Genomic DNA, 21,490 nt, shown 5'->3' on the forward strand with positions numbered 1-21,490 from the left:
TCATGAGAGAAAAATAAATTTCTTTTTTGTTTAAGACACTCTTGTTACATGCAGCCAAACTTAATACTAGTGTATTCAGTAAGTATGACTTACTTTTTTAATTGCAAAAACCCTCTTTTTACAATTAAGAGGTTCTCAACTGTAACCCAATAAGGTTACCCAGTAAAAGTCAGAACGTGGGACTGAGAGGAAAGCAGTGGTTAAATAGCCCTTATATATATAACCCAGCTTCTGACCTGGTATGAGGGAAATTTACCAGGCTTACATTTGGAGAGACGTATCCCTTCGTATCCTAGTCCTGTCCTCACCATCTTCCCTCATCCAAGCACACCTGCTTGATCATTAGCTGCCCTTTCCTTCTTTACAGAACTCATAAGAAGACTAGGACCACATTAATAATTGTATTTAAGAGGCAGTTAAGGCCCTTTGTTTTTTTAAGGCAGAGTTCTTTTCTAGACTCATTGAAGTATTATTTCTATTTTCAGCTTTCTTCCTGGAAACTTTCTTTCCTTTTCCCACTGCATGTTGAATCTGATTGACTCTATCAGGTCTGATCCCAAACCCACCTCTATCAGACAACCCTCTATGATTATAATAGCTTCTTTTTGACAGCTTGTGTGTGGTTCTAGTAGGGAGGTCCAGCTACTTGCTGCTCCCTGATGGAAGGAAACATAAGCCTTCATTACCTAGGAAGGTTGTTTTTTTTTTTTAAAAAAGACTTTATTTATTTATTCATGACAGACACAGAGAGAGAGAGAGAGAGGCAGAGACACAGGCAGAGGGAGAAGCAGGCTCCATGCAGGGAGCCCGATGTGGGACTCGATTCCGGGACTCCAGGATCATGCCCTGGGCTGAAGGCAGGCGCTAAACTTCTGAGCCACCCAAGGATCCCCGTTTTTTCGGTTTTGTTTTGTTTTTAAGGTGGAGCCCAACATGGGCTTGAACTCATGATGCAGAGATCAAGACCTGAGATCAAGAGTTCGTTGCTTAACATACTGAGCCACCCAGGCACGCCTCATTACATAAGAAGGTTTGAAAGCAATGCCCACGAAGCAGTGAAGAATGGGGTCTCTCCTATGTAACCAGATTAGCTGAATGAAACCTGGTGATCAGTGGAATGCATGTCACAGATGGCTTCCCATCTTTTTGCTCCTCTTTGAATTCCCACAGTTCTTATTTATGTTATTCAGATGTCACCTCAAGATTTAGGTTGGTGAAGTTTTACGTTGCCAAGTTAAACTAAGAACAATTTTGCTTTACATCTCTTATTGCCTAGGGCCTCCCTTTGTATATCCAAGATATCTTTTTAAAAACTTATTTTATTTATTTAGTTAAGAGAGAGGGAGCATGAGAGAGAGAGAGAGCACAAGCAGAGGGGAGGAGTCGAGGGAGAAGCAGGGAGCCCTGTTGAGCAGGGAGCCCACCATGGGATTTGATCCCAGGACACCAGGATCATGACATGAGCTGAGGACAGACACTTAACTGACTGAGCCCCCCAGGCACCCCTGAGATATCTTTTATGTATAGCAGTCCATCTTTTCCAGAGTCCCTTACCTTAGCAGCATGAAAGAACTGGCAAAAGCTATAAAATAGTGTTTTTCTTCTCTTTTCCCATCAGTCTCTAGTATGAAATATCCTTCCTCCTTTAGAATGCAGAAGTGTAAAAATTAGTTTGGGGTTTAAAAATATTGTTTTAATCAGTGTTTCACTAATAATACTTGCTATTTCTTGTTTATTATGGAAGACATTATGTGAGCCATTTTAAGAACATTAGTCTATTTTCTCATCACAACAGTATGGATAGATATAATTACTGTACCTATTCTGCAGATAAGGAAAGATGCTCAGGAAGGTTAAATACCTTGTCCAAGTTGCATAGCTGGTTGTTGAACTCGGATCAGTCTGATTCCAAATTCCATAAATTTGACCATATCCTATACTGACTCTCTTGTCAATACAACTTACTTAAACTGTAGGATTTAATTAATCATTTGTTAGTGTTATATAGTGGAAATAATGGGTCTGGCATTGGGCTGGAGTTTGAATTTGTTCTTTTTTTAATTTTTAAAAATGTTTTCAAAGATTTTATATATTTGAGAAAGAGTGTGCGTGAGCAGAGGGGAGAGACAGAGGGAGAGAGAGAAGACTCCCCGCTGAGCAGGGAGCCCAACGCTGGGCTCAATCCCAGGACCCCAAGATCATAACCCCAGCCTAAGACAGACACTCAACTGACTGAGCCACCCAGGTGCCCCATCTGAAGTTGTTCTCTTGTTAATGGTTTGACCTTGGCATACCTACATCACTTAAATGGATAAATGAATGAATGAGTGAGTGAATGAATAAACAACACATCTTAGAAGAATGTGGTGAAGATTAGCTATGACTATGCCCAACACATAGCAAATATTAGATGAAAATTTTCTCTATCTGTTCTTACATATTTAGCCTGTGTTTTTCTAATAGGACTATAAATACCTTAAGGACAGAGGCATGTCTTTGATTTCTTGTATGGCCTCAGAATCATACACAGTGTGAGGCACATTATAGGAAGATAATTAATACTTTTTTGTAATAATACTTTTTTAAAGGAAGTCTTTTGTATTGAAATTTGATGCCTATAAAATATTATAAGAGGTTTTTCTCCATTCTAGAAGCAAATAATTAACTGGGAAAATACTATCTTGGCCTTCTTCCTTTGTAGTGTGTCACAATAGTACAAGCTTGTTTCTTAATGCTTTAGCATTTTTTTCCCTAATGTGTAACATGGGAAATGAATAATTATTGTTGAAAGCACCTCCATTTAACTTATAATTTCTATGTCCTCTTTCAAAATGAGAATTAGTTTTTGATTTGAGAATAACTTCTGAAATCCTTGGCTAGTCAATTTTCTTTATGGCCATCTTTAGGTCATTAAAAAAGTTAGTTTATTCTGATGTCTTGTCAAATTAAAAAAAATAGCCAAACTATTTGTTTAACTGAATTGTCTCTTTGACTAGATTAATTGATAGAGTTTTAATTTTTTATTTATTTTTATTTTTTAAAAAGATTTTACTTATTTATTTATTTATTTATTTTTAAATTTTTATTTATTTATGATAGTCACACAGAGAGAGAGAGAGAGGCAGAGACACAGGCAGAGGAAGAAGCAGGTTCCATGCACCGGGAGCCCGACGTGGGATTCGATCCCGGGTCTCCAGGATCGCGCCCTGGGCCAAAGGCAGGCGCTAAACCGCTGCGCCACCCAGGGATCCCTACTTATTTATTTATTCATGAGACACACACACACGCAGAGGCAGAGACACAAGGAGAGAGAGAAGCAGGATCCATGCAGGGAGCCCGATGTAGGACTCGATCCTGGGACTCCAGGATCACGCCCTGGGCCGAAGGCAGATGCTCAACCGCTGAGCCACCCAGGCGTCCCAATTGATAGAATTTTTAAATCAAAATTACTGATGGCATATGTTTTGATATTTTATTGTCTGTGTTTAAACTATTTCAGACCTTTAAAGAAAGGTTGAGAATTAAAAAATTGAAATAAAAAAGGTTAAGAGACATAAAGGGTAGATTTAAAAGACCCATCACATATCTAACATGAACTCTAAAAAGATGAATTAAGATGGAGGAAGAGACAATTTTTTTTAAAGATTTTATTTATTCATTCATAGAGACACACACACACACAGAGGCAGAGACACAGGCAGAGGGAGAAGCAGGCATCATGCAGAGCCTGACGTGGGACTCGATCCAGGGTCCCCAGGATCACGCCCTGGGCTGCAGGTGGCACTAAACCGCTGCGCCACCAGGGCTGCTCAGAAGAGACAATTTTTAAAGTGATAATGATTGAGAATTTCCAGAATCAATGAATGACTTAAGTTTAGATTCTGGAGGTATGAATCCAAAGTAGAATGAATAAAAGTAAATCTTCTTTCTAGACACACCATGGTGAAATTGCAGAACAACAAAGACAGAGAAAGCTCTTAAGATTAAATTCCTCATGATCATAGAGCTAGTAAGTAATGGAACCAGTATTTAAACTTAGTGTTTTTAATCATGAGTACTGGATCATCTAGTTACAAGCTTTTGTGGACAGATGAGATAATGGAGACCAAGACATGGCTGAGATTTGCTTTAGTAGTTTCATGGTAGTAGGTCTTGAAGTTATACTGGCCCCTTTACCTCAGAAGTAGGAGAACCCTTACTGTGAGGGGTAATAGGAACAATGCTATATCTTGGAAGGAATTAGTCATGGATTTTGGACTGTTTCCAAGATGATCAGCAGACACTACAGAACATAGTTAAGAACATCCAACATTGGGACACCTGTATGGCTCAGTGGTTGAGTGTCTACCTTTGGCTCAGGTCATGATCCTGGGGTCCTGGGATTGAGTTCTGCATCAGGCTCCCAGTAGGGAGCCTGCTTCTCCCTCTGCCTGTCTCCGCCTCTCTCTGTGTGTCTCTCATGAATAAATAAACAAAATCTTTAAAAAAAAACAGTTTAAAAAAAAAAGAACATCCAACATTTGCTATGCTTACCATGTGCTTACCACGTGATATTGTTCTAAGTTTTTTTTTTTTTAAGATTTTATTTATTCATTCATGAGGGACACAGAGAAAGAGACGCAGAGACACAGGCAGAGGGAGAAGCCGGCTCCATGCAGGGAGCCTGATGTGGGACTTGATCCCGGGACTACAGGATCATGCCCTGGACCAAAGGCAGGCGCTAAACCACTGAGCCACCCAGGGATCCCTTGTTCTAAGTTTTTAATGTCAATCCATTTAATTCTCACACCAACTTAATGAGTTGGGTACATGCATACCTCAGATACTGTGGGTTCCTTTCCCAGCCACCACAGTAAAACAAATACCACAATAAAGTGAGTCAAATGAATTTTTAATTTCCAAGTGCATATAAAAGTTATGTTTACATTATATTATAGTCAATTAAGTATATAATAGCATTATATCTAAAAAGACAATGTACATTTCTTAATTTAAAATTATTGCAGGGCCCCTGGGTAGCTCAGTCAGTTAAGCCTCCAACTCTTGATTTTAGCTCAAGTCATGATCTCAGGGTCATAGAATTAAGCCCCTTGTCAGGCTCTGTGCTGACTGGGGAACCTGCTTAAGATTCTCTCTCCCTCTTCTCCTCCCCTATTTGTGCATGTGTACTTTCTCTATATATATAAAGGAAAAAAATACTTTATTGCTAAAAAATGTTAACCATCATCTGAGCATTCAGAACGTCATAATCTTTTTGCTGACGGAGGGTCTTGCCTTAATGTTAATGGCTGTTGACTGATCAGAGTGGTGGTTGCTGAAGGTTGGGGTGACTGTGGCAATTTCCTAAAATAATAACAACAAAGTTTACTGCATTGATGGACTCTTCCTTCCTTCCTTTTTTTTTTAAAAAAAGATTTTATTTATTTATTCAAGAGAGACACACACAGAGAGAGAGGCAGAGACATAGGCAGAGGGAAAGCAGGCTCCCTGTGAGGAGCCTGATGTGGGGCTCCATCCCAGGACCCTGGGATCATGACCTGAGCAGTAGCTCAACCAATGAGTCACCCAGGTTCCTCAAGGACTCTAACTTTCATGAAGGATTTCTCTGTAGCATATGGTGCTGTTCAATAGCATTTTACCCACAGTTGAACTTCTTTCAAAACAAGTCAGTCCTCACAAATCCTATAACTGCTTTATCAATTAAGTTAATGTAGTATTCTAAATCCTTTGTTGCTGGTTCAACAATCTCCACCAAGAGTAGTTACCATCTCAAGAAATAACTTTATTTGTTCATTCATAAGAAGCAATTCCTCATCCATTCAAGTTTTATCATGAGCTTGCAGCAGATCAGTCCCATCTTCAGGCTCCACTTCTAATTCTAGCTCACTTGCTATTTCCATGCCATCTACAGTTACTTTCTCCCCTGAAGTCTTGAAAAAGTCATCCATTCCATGAGGGTTGGAATCGACTTTGTCCAAACTCAAATTCATGTTGATACTTTGACTTCTTTCCATGATTCATGAATGCTCTTAATGGCATGTAGAATGGTAAAAACTTTCTAGAAGATTTTCAATTTATTTTGCCCAGATCCATGAGGTATAGGCAGCTAGAGCCCTATAAAATGTATTTCTTTTTCTTTTTTTTTTATAAAATGTATTTCTTAAATAATAAGACTTGAGAGTTGAAATTACTCCTTGGTCCGTGGGCTGCAGAATGAATGTTATGTTAGCAGACATGAAAACAACATTAATCTCATTGTATATTTCCATCAAAGCTCTTGGGTAAACAGATGCATTTTCAGTGAACAGTAATATTTTGAATGGAATCTTTTTTTTCCTGAGCAGTAGGTCTCAACAATGGGCTTAAAATGTTCAGTAAACTGTGTTATAAGCAGATGTGCTGTCACCCAGGCTTTATTGTTCCATTTCTAGAGCACAGGCAGAGTAGATATAGCATAATTCTTAAGAGCCCTAGGATATTTAGAATGGTCAATGAACATTGGCTTCAACATAATGTTACCAGGTGCATTAGCCCCTAACAAGAGAGTCAGCTTGTCCCTTGAAGCTTTGAAGCCAGGCATTTGACATCTCCTCTCTGGAGATGTCAAAGTCCATCAAAGTCCTAGGTGGCATCCTCTTATCTTCTTCCAATAGATTCTTTCTTTCTTTCTTTCTTTCTTTCTTTCTTTCTTTCTTTCTTTCTTTCTTTCTTTCTTTTTCTTCTTCTTCTTCTTCTTCTTCTTCTTCTTCTTCTTCTTCTTCTTCTTCTTCTTCTTGATTTACTTATTTATTTGAAAGAGAGAGAGAGTGAGTGAGTGAGCACATGAACCGCAGGAGGGGCAGAGGAAGAAGGAGAATCTCAAGCAGACTCTGTGCTGAGCATGGAGCCTGATGTGGGGCTCAGTCTTACCAACCTGGGATCATGACTTGAGCTGAAACCAAGAGCTGGACACTTAACTGAGCCACCCAGGTGCCCCTAGACTATTTCAAATACATTGAAAATCTGTTGTTAGTGTAGCCACTTTCATTAATTATCTTAACTAAATCTTCTGGATAACTCAGTGCAGCTTTACATCAGTACTTGCTGCTTCACCTTGCAGTTTTATGCTATGGAGATGGCTTCCTTCCTTAAACCTCATGAAATAACCTCTGCTAGCTTCCAATTTTTCTTCTACAACTTCCTCACTTCTCCCAGCCTTTATAGAATTGAAGAGAGTTAGGGCCTTGTCCTGGATTAGGCTTTGGCTTAAGGGAATGTTCTCACTAGTTTGATCTTCTCTCCAGACTGCTAAACTTTATATTAGTAGCAAGGCAGTTTCACTTTCTTATCACTCATGTGTTCACTGGAGTAGCACTTTTAGTTTCCTTCAAGAACTTTTCCTTTAAATTCACAACTTGGCTAACTGGTGTAAGAGGTTTAGCTTTCAGCCTATCTTGGCTTTCAACATGCCCTCCTCACTAAGCTTAATCATTTCTAGCTTTTGATTTAATGTGAGAGATGTGTGACTTTTCCTTTCACTCGAACACTTAGGGGCCATTACAGGGTTATCAACTGCCCTAATTTCAATATTATTGTGTCTTAGGGAATAGGGAGGCCTGAAAAGAGTGAGAGAGACAGGGGAATGGCAGGTCTGTACAGCAGTCAGAACACACATTTATCAATTAAGTTCACCGTCTTCTATGGGTACGGTTCATGGTACTCCATAATAATTCCAATACTAACATCAAGGAACACTGATCACAGATCACCATAAAAAAATAATAAAAAATAATGATAGTAAAGAAAAGTTTGAAATGTTGCAAGAATTACCAAAACGTGACACAGTGACACAAAGCAAACAAATGCTGTTGAAAAAATTGTTCCAATTGACTTGCTTAATGCAGGGTTGCCACAAACTTTCAATTTGTAAAACATGCATTATTTTTGTGAAGCACAATAAAATGAAGTTATGTTGGTACTTGTTTTATCACAATCTTTTAGTCACAATTTTTTAAATCACAAATTTTGAGGAAATTATGGTACATAAAGAAGAGAAGTGATATGCTAAGGTCACAAAGCCAGTAAGTGGAAAAGCCAGGATTTACACCTCGGGTAGTTTGATTGCAAGCCCTTAACCTCTGCACTATATTGACCCTACCTTAGAGTAAATCTTGTGAAATCAGGCACTGCGTCTGTCTTGTTCACTGCTGTATCCCTAGGAGCCAGTACAATGCGTGGCACATAATAGATATTCAATAAATATTCTTTATATTAATAAAGGAATGAATAAATGAGTAAACATGGCTTGCAATGCATATCCAGTGTGGCTGTATGGACTGAATCATCCCATTACCAGCTAGCTCCTTAGTAATAGTGAAATTTCTTGAAAATAGGACCACTTTGTTTCTTATAATGCCAAGCACCTTGGCAATTTGGGTTGTGACTGAATACCCCGTGCTCACAGTATCAGCTTTGCCCTGCAGCTTTCATGATCTGGCTAAAGTGGATCTCCTGGTTCTGACTCCTACCTCTGAATTGTAGCTGAACTCTATTTGCCACCTGCTTACTCCTGACTATTTGAGCCCTGAGGCAACAGGACCCTGAGTAGAGAGAGTCCCAATTATGATTTTAAAATATGGGTCTGTAACACAAAAGCAATAAGAGGCAGCTGGAAACTATCCATATCCTGCATATTCTCTGGGGGACTGCCTGGTCATGTGATCACAAAGCATACAGATTCCTAGCAGAATGAAAGAAGCAACATGCTTATAACATAAAAGCATCTGAGAGGCAATGGGAAGCCATCTGTTTCTTAGCTCTGAGACAAAACTCAGGGCTAGTATTAGGCCTCTTGTGTGTTTCAGCTCCATTTTATTCTTAATTCAAACCAGATTCCTATTAAAACAGACTCCTTAAAAAGTCTAACAGCCTAAGTGGGTAATCACTCTCTAAAAATGCAATCTCTCTGCCTTCACTGTGGGGCCCTTGTGTGACATTATGCAATTTTTAAGGTTTTAAGAGAATAAATTTTCACTTAAAAGATGGCAGAGACCTCTTTGTCTGTCTTATGCCTCAGAATACATAGCTACATCCACAATTTAATCATTGAAATTCTCAGGTTGATAATGCAACTTGATAGAACTAATGTATTGTTCACTGTCAAATATGATTATACCTACTCAGAGCCCCTGGTCTGAACACTTTGCTTGAAGTGATAGGTCTCTTCAGTAAAAAGTAATTAGCAAAAGACTAATTTAATAATGTGACTGGCTTTGTTAATTTCTTACTACACTGGACAAACCAGTTTTTTTTTAATTGTTTGCCCCAACCAATTGTTTTGGCATTCTGTATTGATTTATGTCTTCAATAAAACCTGTCTACAAGTTGGTCAAACCAGTGCAAACAGTTGAATGACTACAGAGCATGAACCTGTATGAACATTAGCATCCTGTTGTCTTCTCTTGATCAGAAACAGAGGACTTGGCCATTCAATCATGATAAAAAAGATAATGGAAGTGTAAATTGTTAACAGAAATGTTGTCAACACCTACTAGTTACATCACTGAGATATGACTATTTATCAAGGGTGTAGTTACCTAAGAAATCAATGATGTGGGAGGCAAATTGGTAATAATACTCTCATCTTTTTCTAAACTAGAAGACTTCAACTAGGTTTGGGCATGATTAGTAAATGCTCCTTCTGCTCTGAATAAACCCTCTAATTTGCATCCATCACAGCATATTCCTTAAGACAAGAGCTGGTAATCTTTTGATTTCATGAAATATTCTCATTCATAATTGTCACTAAATGAATAGAGCTGGATCTATTCTCTTCTCTGGATTTCTTTTACGAGAATGTGATTATTCTGCTTCCTTAGGTATATAACTAAAAAATGGATAAATCAAAGAGATAGAAGAATTATCTTTGATTGAAGGAGGTGGAGGTGCTATAAATACATGTCTAGACACTCTTTTTAACTTCCATCTCTGCATCATTAATGCATTCATTAATGAGGGCCCTGTTCACATATCTCTTATCAACTCTAATCATTTGTATGTTTGAATCAAGGTCTCCTGCCTTTATTAGTGTCATTAATGCCTGTCAGGAAATGATGATGTAGGAGAATCTTACAAATTTATATGCATTCCCAGAGAGGAGACCCAAACTCAGTCAGTTTTCTTGTATGACAGAAGCTGTAACAAATGGCTATCCTTCCCAGGAGAAGTGTAAATAGGTCACTAATTAATGCATTTACCATTAGCCTCTGTTTAGTCTTCAGTCATAGCATATTCATTCATTATGTTGGGACAGTGAGTACAATGTTGTTATGGAAATGAGGTATTTGCACAGTCTCCTTAGATCCACATGACAGATTGAGTTATCTACCTATTTTTCTCTAAGCACTTTCCCAGATATCAGAGAGTTTACAAATGACCTTGGAGAAGGTCCTACTTTATTACTAGCCTTCTGATGTAAATTGCATAATGGGTTGGCAGTTTACTCAGACACAGGCAATGACAGCCAGCCCTTGGTGTGTGTATCTCAGGGGGTGGATATGGTTGAGGTGCATTGAGGAGGAAAGGAGAAAGTAAATTCTAACTTTTAGGAGGTGCTATGCAATGGCAGGGAATTTAAATCAAAATTAGAAGTAGAATGGTGCAATGAGAGGTTCACTGCTGCTGAAAGATTGAAATATAGACATTGATGGTCAGTTTCCTTCTCTCATATCCACAACAGTTCTCAAAGAAAGATATAGCGGGTGTTATACTATATGTTGGCAAAGTGAATTTAAATTATGTATATAAAGATATAGTTAGGACAAACTTTTCTTTCTTCTAGCTGGAAATTTGAAATTCCCCAAATCCTTAGATGAAAGCTTCAAATAAGGAATGGAGCTTCAAGGAAACCCAATCATGCCTTATTTGTTGACTACATGTGTTATATATTGACCATAAATAGGAGTTCTTAACATAGTTCATCCATTCACCTACTTAACAACATTTACTGAGTTACATTTTGGGATACAGAGATGAAAGAAACATAGCCTTCCCTTCAAGAAACTCAGGAGGCAAATTGGCGACATAGTATGGTTACCATAAGGAACATAAGTGATATGATGATATTATGTCCAGAAGGCTATGGGAGCATAAAGAAGGGATTTGTCATGGAAAGCTTAGGGAAGATTCCTCAGAAGAGGTAACATTCAAGCTGAATCTTAAAGGATAAGTAGGAATTTTTAAAAGAGGAAAGGAGGAGATATATATGTGAGGTGGAGAGAATAGGATGTATGGATGTAAAAAGACATTAACCAGTGTGCTTTGTTTTTGGAATGGTTAAGAAATTCAAGGTGACTGGAGCATTGTCTACATATAGGATAGACTATCAGGAAGAGTGATGGGAGATCACTAATGTGATCTCTACTAAAAAGTAGATGAGGGCCAGAATCTTATATGTCATACTAAAAGGTATGTAGGAATAAAGAGTTAATGGAAGCATGCTGTAGCTAGGTTGGTCTTTAGAAATTTCCTTAGTAGCAGTAGGGATACCTTGGGAGAAAGGAGAATGGTCAGGAGCTTGGTGAAGTAGTCTGAGCAAGTGATAAGGAGGGTCTAAATTAAAATAGAAATATTAAAAGAAGGAAAGGAAGTTTTGAATTTAAGAACTATTTGAGAAATCCAGTTAACGGGACTAGTGATATGTAAATGTTGGGAAAGTGAGAATTAAGAGTCAAGAAGTCCTTGTGGTTACCTTAATTTTGAAGATCCTTGAAAGCTATGTTAATATGATAATACTTATCAATGTGCAGATGGAGAAACAGGCATGAGGATTACATAATTTGTCAAAGTCAAGTCAGGATTAATAACTCTCAGGGTTTTAGGGCCTTTAATAAACTTTTTTCCTCGAAGAGCTGCCTTTTCCAGAGTTATGAAGGAAACGTCTTTTTCTTGAGGTTTTGGACCTAAACCTCAACTTGTAAATGTAAATTGGGAAGTACTGATGTTATTTGGTCTTTCCTGTTATTCTTTTCATTCAAGAATAAGGCAGTTTTTTTCATGTGTTTTCTTTTTAGCCACATCTGCATGATGACCAAACATGCAATTAAATAATTAATAGATTATTTATCTATTAATCTAGTAATAGATTCAGCCAATGAAGTGGAAAGAAGACTGGAAGGGAGTCAGGGGACATAAAGTCTTATCCTAGTTCTTTCACCACATAGCTGTTTGACGTTAGGCAGATTGTTTAACCAATCTCTAGTATAATAATCAAGCTTTAATATTTGGTTTATTTCGTGTCTGTAATTAATTCTGTGAACTGTGTAATGCCAAATAACTTGCTAGACAAATATTCACCCACCAAATCACCATCCAAGAAAACAGCTCTGTTGTTTTGCTGAAATGATCCAAACTTTCAGTAATTTGGATGTTGGTAGTTCAGACTTGAGGTCTTCCATTACTGTGATACAGTAGCTCCCTCCTGCTTTTCCATTCTTAATACTAATTTCTATCTCCAGATTCAACCTGCTGCCTTTTTGGTACCATTCTTAATCCTAATTTCTATCTCCAGATTCAACCTGTTGCCTTTTTGGTATTGACTAACTATTGAACACTTGAAGGCTGTTAAGAGACCTGTGGATTGGCTTAGATCCTTGTGTTCCCTCCAATCAAGTGTTCCAGGCAGTAGAAGTGTAAATAAATAAAGCAAATAGTGTGAGCTGTCTATTGTCTATTTGGAGCAAAGACTTGGTGCCATTTTTCTAGTTCTAGACAACTTTATTCCTGTGTATCCAGGACAAAATAGTGCCAATCCTTAATTACCAAGGTGTTTTTGAGAAAAATACTTCATTCTTGGGGTCTTGGTTTATCTATAATAATAGATAATAATATATCTAATAATAGATGCAAGTCTATTATTATGCTGGGGATATTATGATATTGAAAGAGATTATAATGGATGAAAGAATTTGGGAAGGAAGAGTCTAAAACAGGGATAGTAGATGGGTTTCAATTCATATGATCTCTGGTTGCCTGGGATCACTTTGGAAAGAGTAATTACTATGGGTATAGGGCCAGATGTGGCTGAGCACAGCTCCTATGCCAATAGTAGGACACATAAGTTATTGGAAGTGAGTGAGTAACCTTCAGGAGGTCTTTGAGCCAAAAGGAAAGAGTACTTAGCTTGCACGGTGCTTACAAGGCCTGAGGGTCAGTCTATATAGGAAGTACACTTTTAGGACAATGAAAAGCTCTTCCCTATATTACCTAAAGGTCCAAATGTAGTTACAGTTGTGAAAGCATCTTTGGAAAATTTGAAGTGCCATTTTCCCAATGCCTAGGAAAGTACCTGCTACATGGTAAGTTTCCGAATTGGTAGCATATAATAAGTCTCAAAAATGTTTGCCTAATAGTATGAAGGGTAATTTGACCTGATGCACACCCAAGGCTACCTTTAAGACAATTTCACTCATGAACATTAAGGTCGGTTCAATCACCTTGAATACTTCAGCTTTAGATTCCTTTTTGCTTACAGAGAAGGAAATTTGCCCAATGGGAATATGAATAAAAATACAACGAGGCAGGATAATAGAATCCCATGGTGTCATGGTAGGACTATAATGCAAGATGGTTGGACATGTTTTTCTTTTTACCTATAGTATTCCCCTGTGGCTTCTGATGCTTATCTATAATACCTTGTAGTATAATGTTTAGATACTTGTTAGACCTAGCTGTCTCCATGGAGACAAGGGTGGATTTGTGAGTGTGCTAGTTATTCCAAGAGACCAAGAGACTAACTGTAGCAGTTTATCCAACCTTTTCTTTTTCTTTCTTTTTTTTTTTTTTTTGCAGTTCAGAAGTCTTGAAAAAGCCTACTGTATTGCATGACTTATATGGAATTCACTTCGTAAAATATCTTCCTTCCTGAATTTAGCTTATTTTGCCTTAGGGAGGGTATAGTTTGTTTATAGGAATCGTTGCTTCTTGCCTAGAAATACTCCCTTGGTAAAATGAATCATTAGCATATAGGAGAATTTCCAAGCCTCACCTCCCAGCTCCTCCAAGCTCCTCTAAGATGTTCACTGGAACAAAAGCAAATGTGAAATGTGCTTGACTAAGAATTGCCACTGTATGTAAGACACTCCAGAGCCTGAAAAGTCTTTCCCTCATTACAGTAAGGCAATGGACCAAAGCCATAGTCCCCCATGGGTTCTCCATCTAGTTGAGCTTATTCTGGCCAGGAGAAAGTGGCCTACTTATGATGGTGGTTGATAGAACCAAAGCACGAGAGAGAATGTAGGACAATTTCTCTCCATAACAAATCCCTCTGAAAGTGGGCAGCTAACAGCAGGTGAGGCCATCAAAAAACAGGCTTTGGCTTTCAAAGTTAGCCCTTCATCTCCTGGCCCTGTATCTTCTCTTTCCCTTCTCTCCAGCTTCCTTTGATATTTTCACTAGAAGCAGAACAAGTTATGGCTCTCTCTGTAGGATCCCAATTACCCTTGCCTTGAGCCGGAATATAGGTAGGCTGAGTTTGGGAGAGTGAAGTTCAAGGGTCTCGGAGCTTTGAAAAAAATTTTTAATAGAGTTAAAGGTCTAATATTAATCCCAGTAATTTTAAATTTGTAATAACTTAGAGAGCTGACTTGAAAGTTTCCTTTGTTCAGCAATATGTTCAGAAAGAACTTTATTATGGGAACTGTCAAACATAAACAAAAATAGTAAGAATAGTATAATGGACTCTGCCAACCCTTCACCCAACTTGAACATTTATTACCATTTTGCCAATATTAGTGAAGATTTTCCTTATGCAAAGTTTCATCTTGGTTTTCTTTCTGTCTTTTTTTTTAATTTTATTTTTATAAGTAATCCCTGCACCCAACATGGGGCTCAAATTCACAACCCTGGGATCAAGAATTGCAAGCTCCACTGACTAAGCGGGCACCTTTCATCTTGGTTTTCTATAGGACTGTTTACTGCCCTTAAGACTTTAAACTGTTTTAAGAAATTGTAAATACTTTAGAAGCTTCCCTTTATATAGCAGTAATCGATCTGTCAATGACAAGTAATTCCTAGTTGTTCATTAAATAGGTCTCTCAAGGTCATTCTGAGACAACACTTCCTTAAGGCATTTTGAGTCCAGCTTGAGTTGTTTTTCTTTGAGAGTAATAAAACTGTGCTTTTAGGAATTATCCTATGATTTGGATTTTTCCCTGGTTCACACTGACCTTATCCTTTACCATCTTCCCTCGGTAATATCAATTACCAAAGAGGGCTGATGAATTTAAGAAAGATGGTGTTTGCTTCCCTGAGTTTTGGTAACAGCTGAGCTCTTCCCGTGGAGACACAATCACTTAAGGCCAGTATTTCAGGCTGGATCACAGGAAGCCATTGGCTTGTTTGTCCAGGCAGAAACAGAAGAGTGTGAATGAGGCCTAAATGAGATAGTGATTGTCCATTAGCCCTCCAGGAAAGGATTGAGTCATACTGTCCAAAGGGCATTAAATCAATCTGGATTGCTGGAGTGGATGATTCATTTCCAAGCTGCTTGGATTAACAACATTATTATTTCTCTGCCATCGACCAGGCTTATTATGCCTTGTGTGAAGCAAGTCTAATATGCTTGAAAGCACTTAAAAGTGCTTGAAGTTTCCAAGCTTCTAAAAATTTATACACAACCTGGTATAAGTGCTTGGTATATCTGAGGCCTATCTTTCGGTGCTTCAGAGTTATTAGCTTCTTGACTATAGAGGAGAAAATGTGACCTCCCATTTTTTGCTTCATTAGTGTAGTGGTAGTGGCATAAATAAACTAGGAAAACAGGGAACTTTCCAGAACACTGGGTGAGATGCGGAGGAGCGGCGGCTGCCCGAGCCGCGCCCAGCAACGCGCTCCTTCCCGCTCCCCCACACCGGCTTCGGCCCTCTCACCGGCTGTAGAAAATGGTGAAAGAAACCACTTACTATGATGTTTTGGGGATCAAACCCAATGCCACCCAGGAGGAATTGAAAAAGGCTTACAGAAAACTGGCCTTGAAGTACCACCCTGATAAGAATCCAAATGAAGGAGAGAAGTTTAAACAGATTTCTCAAGCTTATGAAGTGCTCTCTGATGCAAAGAAAAGGGAATTATATGACAAAGGAGGAGAACAGGCAATTAAAGAAGGTGGAGCTGGTGGTGGTTTTGGCTCCCCCATGGACATCTTTGATGTGTTTTTTGGAGGAGGAGGCAGGATGCAGAGATAACGGAGAGGTAAAAATGTTGTACATCAGCTCTCAGTAACCTTAGAAGATCTATATAATGGCGCAACAAGAAAACTAGCTCTGCAAAAGAATGTGATTTGCGATAAATGTGAAGGCCGAGGTGGTAAGAAAGGAGCAGTCGAATGTTGTCCCAATTGCCGAGGTACTGGAATGCAAATAAGAATTCATCAGATAGGACCTGGAATGGGTCAGCAAATTCAGTCTGTGTGCATGGAGTGCCAGGGCCATGGGGAACGGATCAGTCCTAAAGATAGATGTAAAAGCTGCAACGGAAGGAAGATAGTTCGAGAGAAGAAGATTCTAGAAGTGCATATTGACAAAGGCATGAAAGATGGCCAGAAGATAACATTCCATGGTGAGGGAGACCAAGAACCAGGACTGGAACCAGGAGATATTATCATTGTTTTAGATCAGAAGGACTGATGCTGTTTTTACTCGACGAGGAGATCTTTTCATGTGTATGGATATGCAGCTGGTTGAAGCCCTGTGTGGCTTTCAAAAGCCAATATCTACTCTTGACAACCGAACCATCGTCATCACCTCTCATCCAGGTCAGATTGTCAAGCATGGGGATATCAAGTGTGTGCTAAATGAAGGCATGCCAATTTATCGTAGACCATATGAGAAGGGTCGCCTAATCATCGAATTTAAGGTAAACTTCCCCGAGAACGGCTTTCTCTCTCCTGATAAACTTTCTTTGCTGGAAAAACTCCTACCTGAGAGGAAGGAAGTAGAAGAGACTGATGAAATGGACCAGGTAGAACTTGTGGACTTTGATCCCAATCAGGAGAGACGGCGCCATTACAATGGGGAAGCATATGAGGATGATGAACATCATCCTAGGGGTGGTGTTCAGTGTCAGACTTCTTAATGGGGCCGGTGAATAACACTGCTGCTGGCATTTTATATGCAGTAGTGGATGAGTGAAGGACTATAATCATAGCTCACTACTTGCTATTGTTTTTGTTTTAATATTCAACTATAGTAGTGTTTTAAAAGTTAAATGAAGAATAAACTCAAATATAAAAGCTCAAAAAAAATAAAATAAACTAGGAAAACAAAGTATTTTATCAACTGATTGGACTTTTCCAGGAGTCCACTCATTCTGGCTATCCATAGCCTACTATATCACCTTTCTAATAGAGTCAGCTTTCTTAAGTCTGCATAAAGGATGAGCCATCTGTGGTGTTCCTTCATCTCTCTTGAAGGAAGAACTTTGAGTTAATCATAATACTTGACTGTGAAACCCATCTACAAATCTCAGGGGGAATAGTCTGCTTCCCATGGGCCCTGGTATGATGGGATATATAATTAGAGTCTCTGGGGCCTAAGTTAGTGTGGCTGCAAACCAATTAAGCTCAGCATTTTCAAAACCATTTTCTCTCATGGAGGTGAAAAAGAATCCCAAGTGTAATGTGAGTTGAAGGAAAAAAGCATCTATGTAAATTGGGTCTTGGAGGGACCTAGAAGACCTTTATTTTGTGGAAATAAATTATTCTCTCATTGCTCCCTATTCTCTCATCTTTTTCTTTGTTTGATACTGGCTGAATTTGGAAGTAGGACAAGGGTATCAATAAGAGACTTGTAATTGCCTTCTGTTTGAATGTGCAAGTCTTGAGATAAGAGCAATACTCAACTGGAATGCTTGTGAAGCTTTTTGTATTTGGGTTTTTTTTTTTAAGAGTTTGATTAGTAATGACTGTTGGTTTCAAAGCCATGCTTTACAGCAACTATCTGTTCAAATTTCTTGATGGGCTCCACCATTTCAATGTGGCAATTGCTTTCTGTCTTCAAATATTTTTAGGTATCCAGGCCTCGACACTTCTTATTTCAGGGACTGGAAAGGGAGAGGGAAGAAATACTGAGATGTGATGGTCCTGTGCTTTAATTTTTTAGGTCTGAAATTCTCTTCTAGTTTTTTCCCTCAATTTTCTGACAACCTCCAAAAGGCAGGCAGGGCCTATGGAGGAGAATCAGGCCATGCCTCATCCTTGTACTTTGTTCGTTGTCTGTTGCCCACAGGGCATCTCCTACTTCTCCCTCAGTGCTGTCCAGGAAGTCGACATTTCCCCATCCATTCTACTGTGTGACACAGCCCCTCTGAAGTGAGAAAGACTGGGAGTTGTACTTGTTCATTTATATTCTGGAAGGACTTCAGTGCATCAGTGTACATTGGCTAGTGTGATCTATTGTGGTCGTGGAGGAATACCCTAAAGGAAGGGATGCTTCTATTAACTTTAGGACCTCTCTCATTCCTTACATGTCATGCTGTGGTATAAGTAAATTGACTTGTTCCCAAAGGAAACAATCCAATGCTGTTGTTTTGTTTTTCCTCCAAGCTAGAAGTATGGATGGTTGTTTATGTTGGTGGTGGGGGATGAAAGAAGAATGTAACAAAATCTGGAAGTACCTTTAATGAAATCAAACTCATTTATTTTCCAGGGTTGTATTAGTGGGAGGATCTCCATGTGGGTGGACCAGCTGGATCTAAGAGCCCTCAATTTTCTTTCTTTTAGATCTCTTACTCTCTTAGGTGACCTGCTACTCCTATGTTTGCTTGAATTTATGTTTTCAAAACTGGTTGAGAAGCCTGGTCTGAAATTCTAATTCTCTTATTAACTACCTATTGGGCCTTGGGCAGTTCCCTTTTCCTCAGTCTGCTCATCTATAAATGAAAGGGTTGATATAGATTATAAGTCTTTAGAATTCCTTCAAGTTTTCATGAGTTCATGAGTCATCATCTTTTTTTTAAGTCATCTTTTTTTAAAGTTTATTTATTTTATTTTATTTTAGCAGTCTCTGCATCCAGTGTGGGCCTCAAACTCATGGCCCTGAGATCAAGGGTTGCATGCTCTTCTGACTGAGCCAGCCAGGTGGCTGTAAATTTGTGAGTCTTTTGATTATGTCTGGTGGAGTGCATCATTGAGGCCTACAGAGACTGGTCCAACAGGTATTCTGTATCATTTACATAGCCATGAGAACTTTTGAGTTTTCTTTTTCTGATTCTGGGCTGTGAGATATAATAAGCAGAACTAATTATTTCAGGCCCTTAAGTATAAACTTAGTTTCTTAAATGGAGAACAAATAACCAAGTTTTGGAGGAAAAGGGAAAAAGCATAATGGTCTGAATCAGATTTCTTGAGGAATGGCATTTCAAGGGGAATATCTAAACCTGGCACCACTGGGATGAGCAGGAGTTCACAAATCGCTGTGCTTTCCTTCTGGGACTGAGTAGCTTCAGCTCCAGGAAATCCTAGAATGAAAGAGTCCTCATTCTGGGCACACTGGGGCATTGCCATGTGAGACCACTTGTTCTTTTGTAGTTGTGGAGTTGGGTGAGGAAGATGGGTTTGGAAACATTGAATTAGTGAGGCTTTTCTTTGTCGTTCCCACAGCACATATTCTGTTCAGCACTTTTCCGACTGCCTTGGGGTTACTGGGTAGCTATGTCTCCCTTGTGTTCCCCATGAACTCCTGGAGTTTTTAGAACAGGAGCAAATATCTCAGGCACCTCTGCAGCTCTAGCATCTAACACAAGACCAGATATACAGTGGGTATTCAGTGAATCTCTTCTGAAAAAATCTACTGATTTCCTGAACTGGAGTCATACAGCTCCCATAGCACCTTCTTTTCATCTATCAGAATACTGATTATACTGTATTCTAGGTGCCAACTGATTTGTATCCATTACCTTGCAGGTAGGATTGTATATGTCTTCTCTACTACAGTGCTATTCATCAAGAAGGCACTAAATAAATATTTGTTTGATGGATGTATAGATCATTTTATTGTTGCAAAGACCTAAATATTATGTGGTAATGCTCCCTTCCTGATCCTTGGGGCTCCTAGAAAGGTACATCTCCCAACATTTTGCTAAATATTTTATCTTTGTCATTCACTTAATCCCTATTATTTGAGAACCTACTCTATGTCTACATTATAGGAGGAGCAGTCCCTATGCAGAGATGAATCGGACAGATCCAGCCTTGTCAAGAAAGCTTTTATAGGGGAGGAACCTGCATAATTAAAACAATGTTGGGGCAGCTGAGTGGCTCAGTCAGTTGAGCATCTCACTCTTGTTTTCAGCTCAGGTCTTCGTTGCAGGGCCATGGGTTTGGGCCTCATGTTGGAGCATACTTAAGAAAAAACCAAAACCAAAAAAGCAACAATGTCACTATAAAATGAGAAAAAAAATCTTAACACAAATATGGGAACTTTAATCTTCAGTCAGATGGTCTAGGCCCCCCACCGCCCCGCCAAGATTTCCCTTTTCTCCATTCTTTCCTCCCTGTATCCCATTCCTGACTAGGTTTTTTTTTCTCATGAGAGACACAAAGAGAGAGGCAGGGACACAGGCAGACTCCAGGCTGGGAGCCCGATGCAGGACTCAATCCCAGGATGCCAGGATCACACCCTGAACCAAAGGCAGACACTCAACTGCTGAGCCATCCAGGTGCCCCCTGGCTGTTTTTATATATCTACCTAGCTCCTGTGTGTTTTCAAGTTTCAGCTTGGAAGCTGCAGTGTTGCAGTCTCTTACTACTTTAGCTCTCATTGAGGACTGTTCATTTATGACACTACCAAGCTAAATTCATGCTTTAACAGTGGTAGTGGAGACTTGCTAATGTCTTACTCTTTCATTTTATGACTTGATTAGACACCAGAGCTGATTATATAAGGTTTTTTTCTTACAAAAGTGATGTTTATTTCAGTCCTAGAGTCTTTGGGGAATTTTTTTCAATGGTTATTGCATAGCATTTGCTTTGGTAGATATATCAGTTGTGCTTTGTTGTTGTTGTTTTCCATCTTGTGAGACTAATAATTATCCTATATCCTAATGTTTAATGGGCAAAAATCAATCACACGAATACAGCTCTCTATAGGGGATACTGTTAAATACAGTCCACATGTGGCCAGAAGGGAGGGAAACATGTTTTCTTGAACACATACTATGAAATGTACCTCTAGGGAGACCACTAGAAAGCTAAACCATTCCTTCCATACTTGTCTCCCTTCCTCTGGTGCAACAGAGCCACTGGGGAATAGATTTGTTGCTTCCTACTCCTATTGTCTTCTCAGATGTGCCCTTAGCTCTCAAGTGGGAGGAGCTAGACCCCAACCTGATTGATTATAAGGGATTATTGAGCCAGAGGTCGAGAATCATTCCCTGGATCCCATTTTATTTTTATTTTTTTAAAGATTTAACTTATTTATTCATGAGAGACACAGAGAGAGAGGCAGAGACACCAGCA

General features: G+C 39.0%; 1 pseudogene; it reads left to right on the plus strand.

Moving 5' to 3' along the window:
• Nucleotides 1-15,823: 15,823 nt before the first annotated feature.
• Nucleotides 15,824-17,272, plus strand: LOC129518449 (dnaJ homolog subfamily A member 1-like; annotated as a pseudogene).
• Nucleotides 17,273-21,490: the final 4,218 nt, after the last annotated feature.

The sequence above is a fragment of the Nyctereutes procyonoides genome, unplaced genomic scaffold, assembly GCF_905146905.1.
Source record: "Nyctereutes procyonoides isolate TBG_1078 unplaced genomic scaffold, NYPRO_anot_genome, whole genome shotgun sequence".
Classification (NCBI taxonomy): Eukaryota; Metazoa; Chordata; class Mammalia; order Carnivora; family Canidae; genus Nyctereutes; species Nyctereutes procyonoides.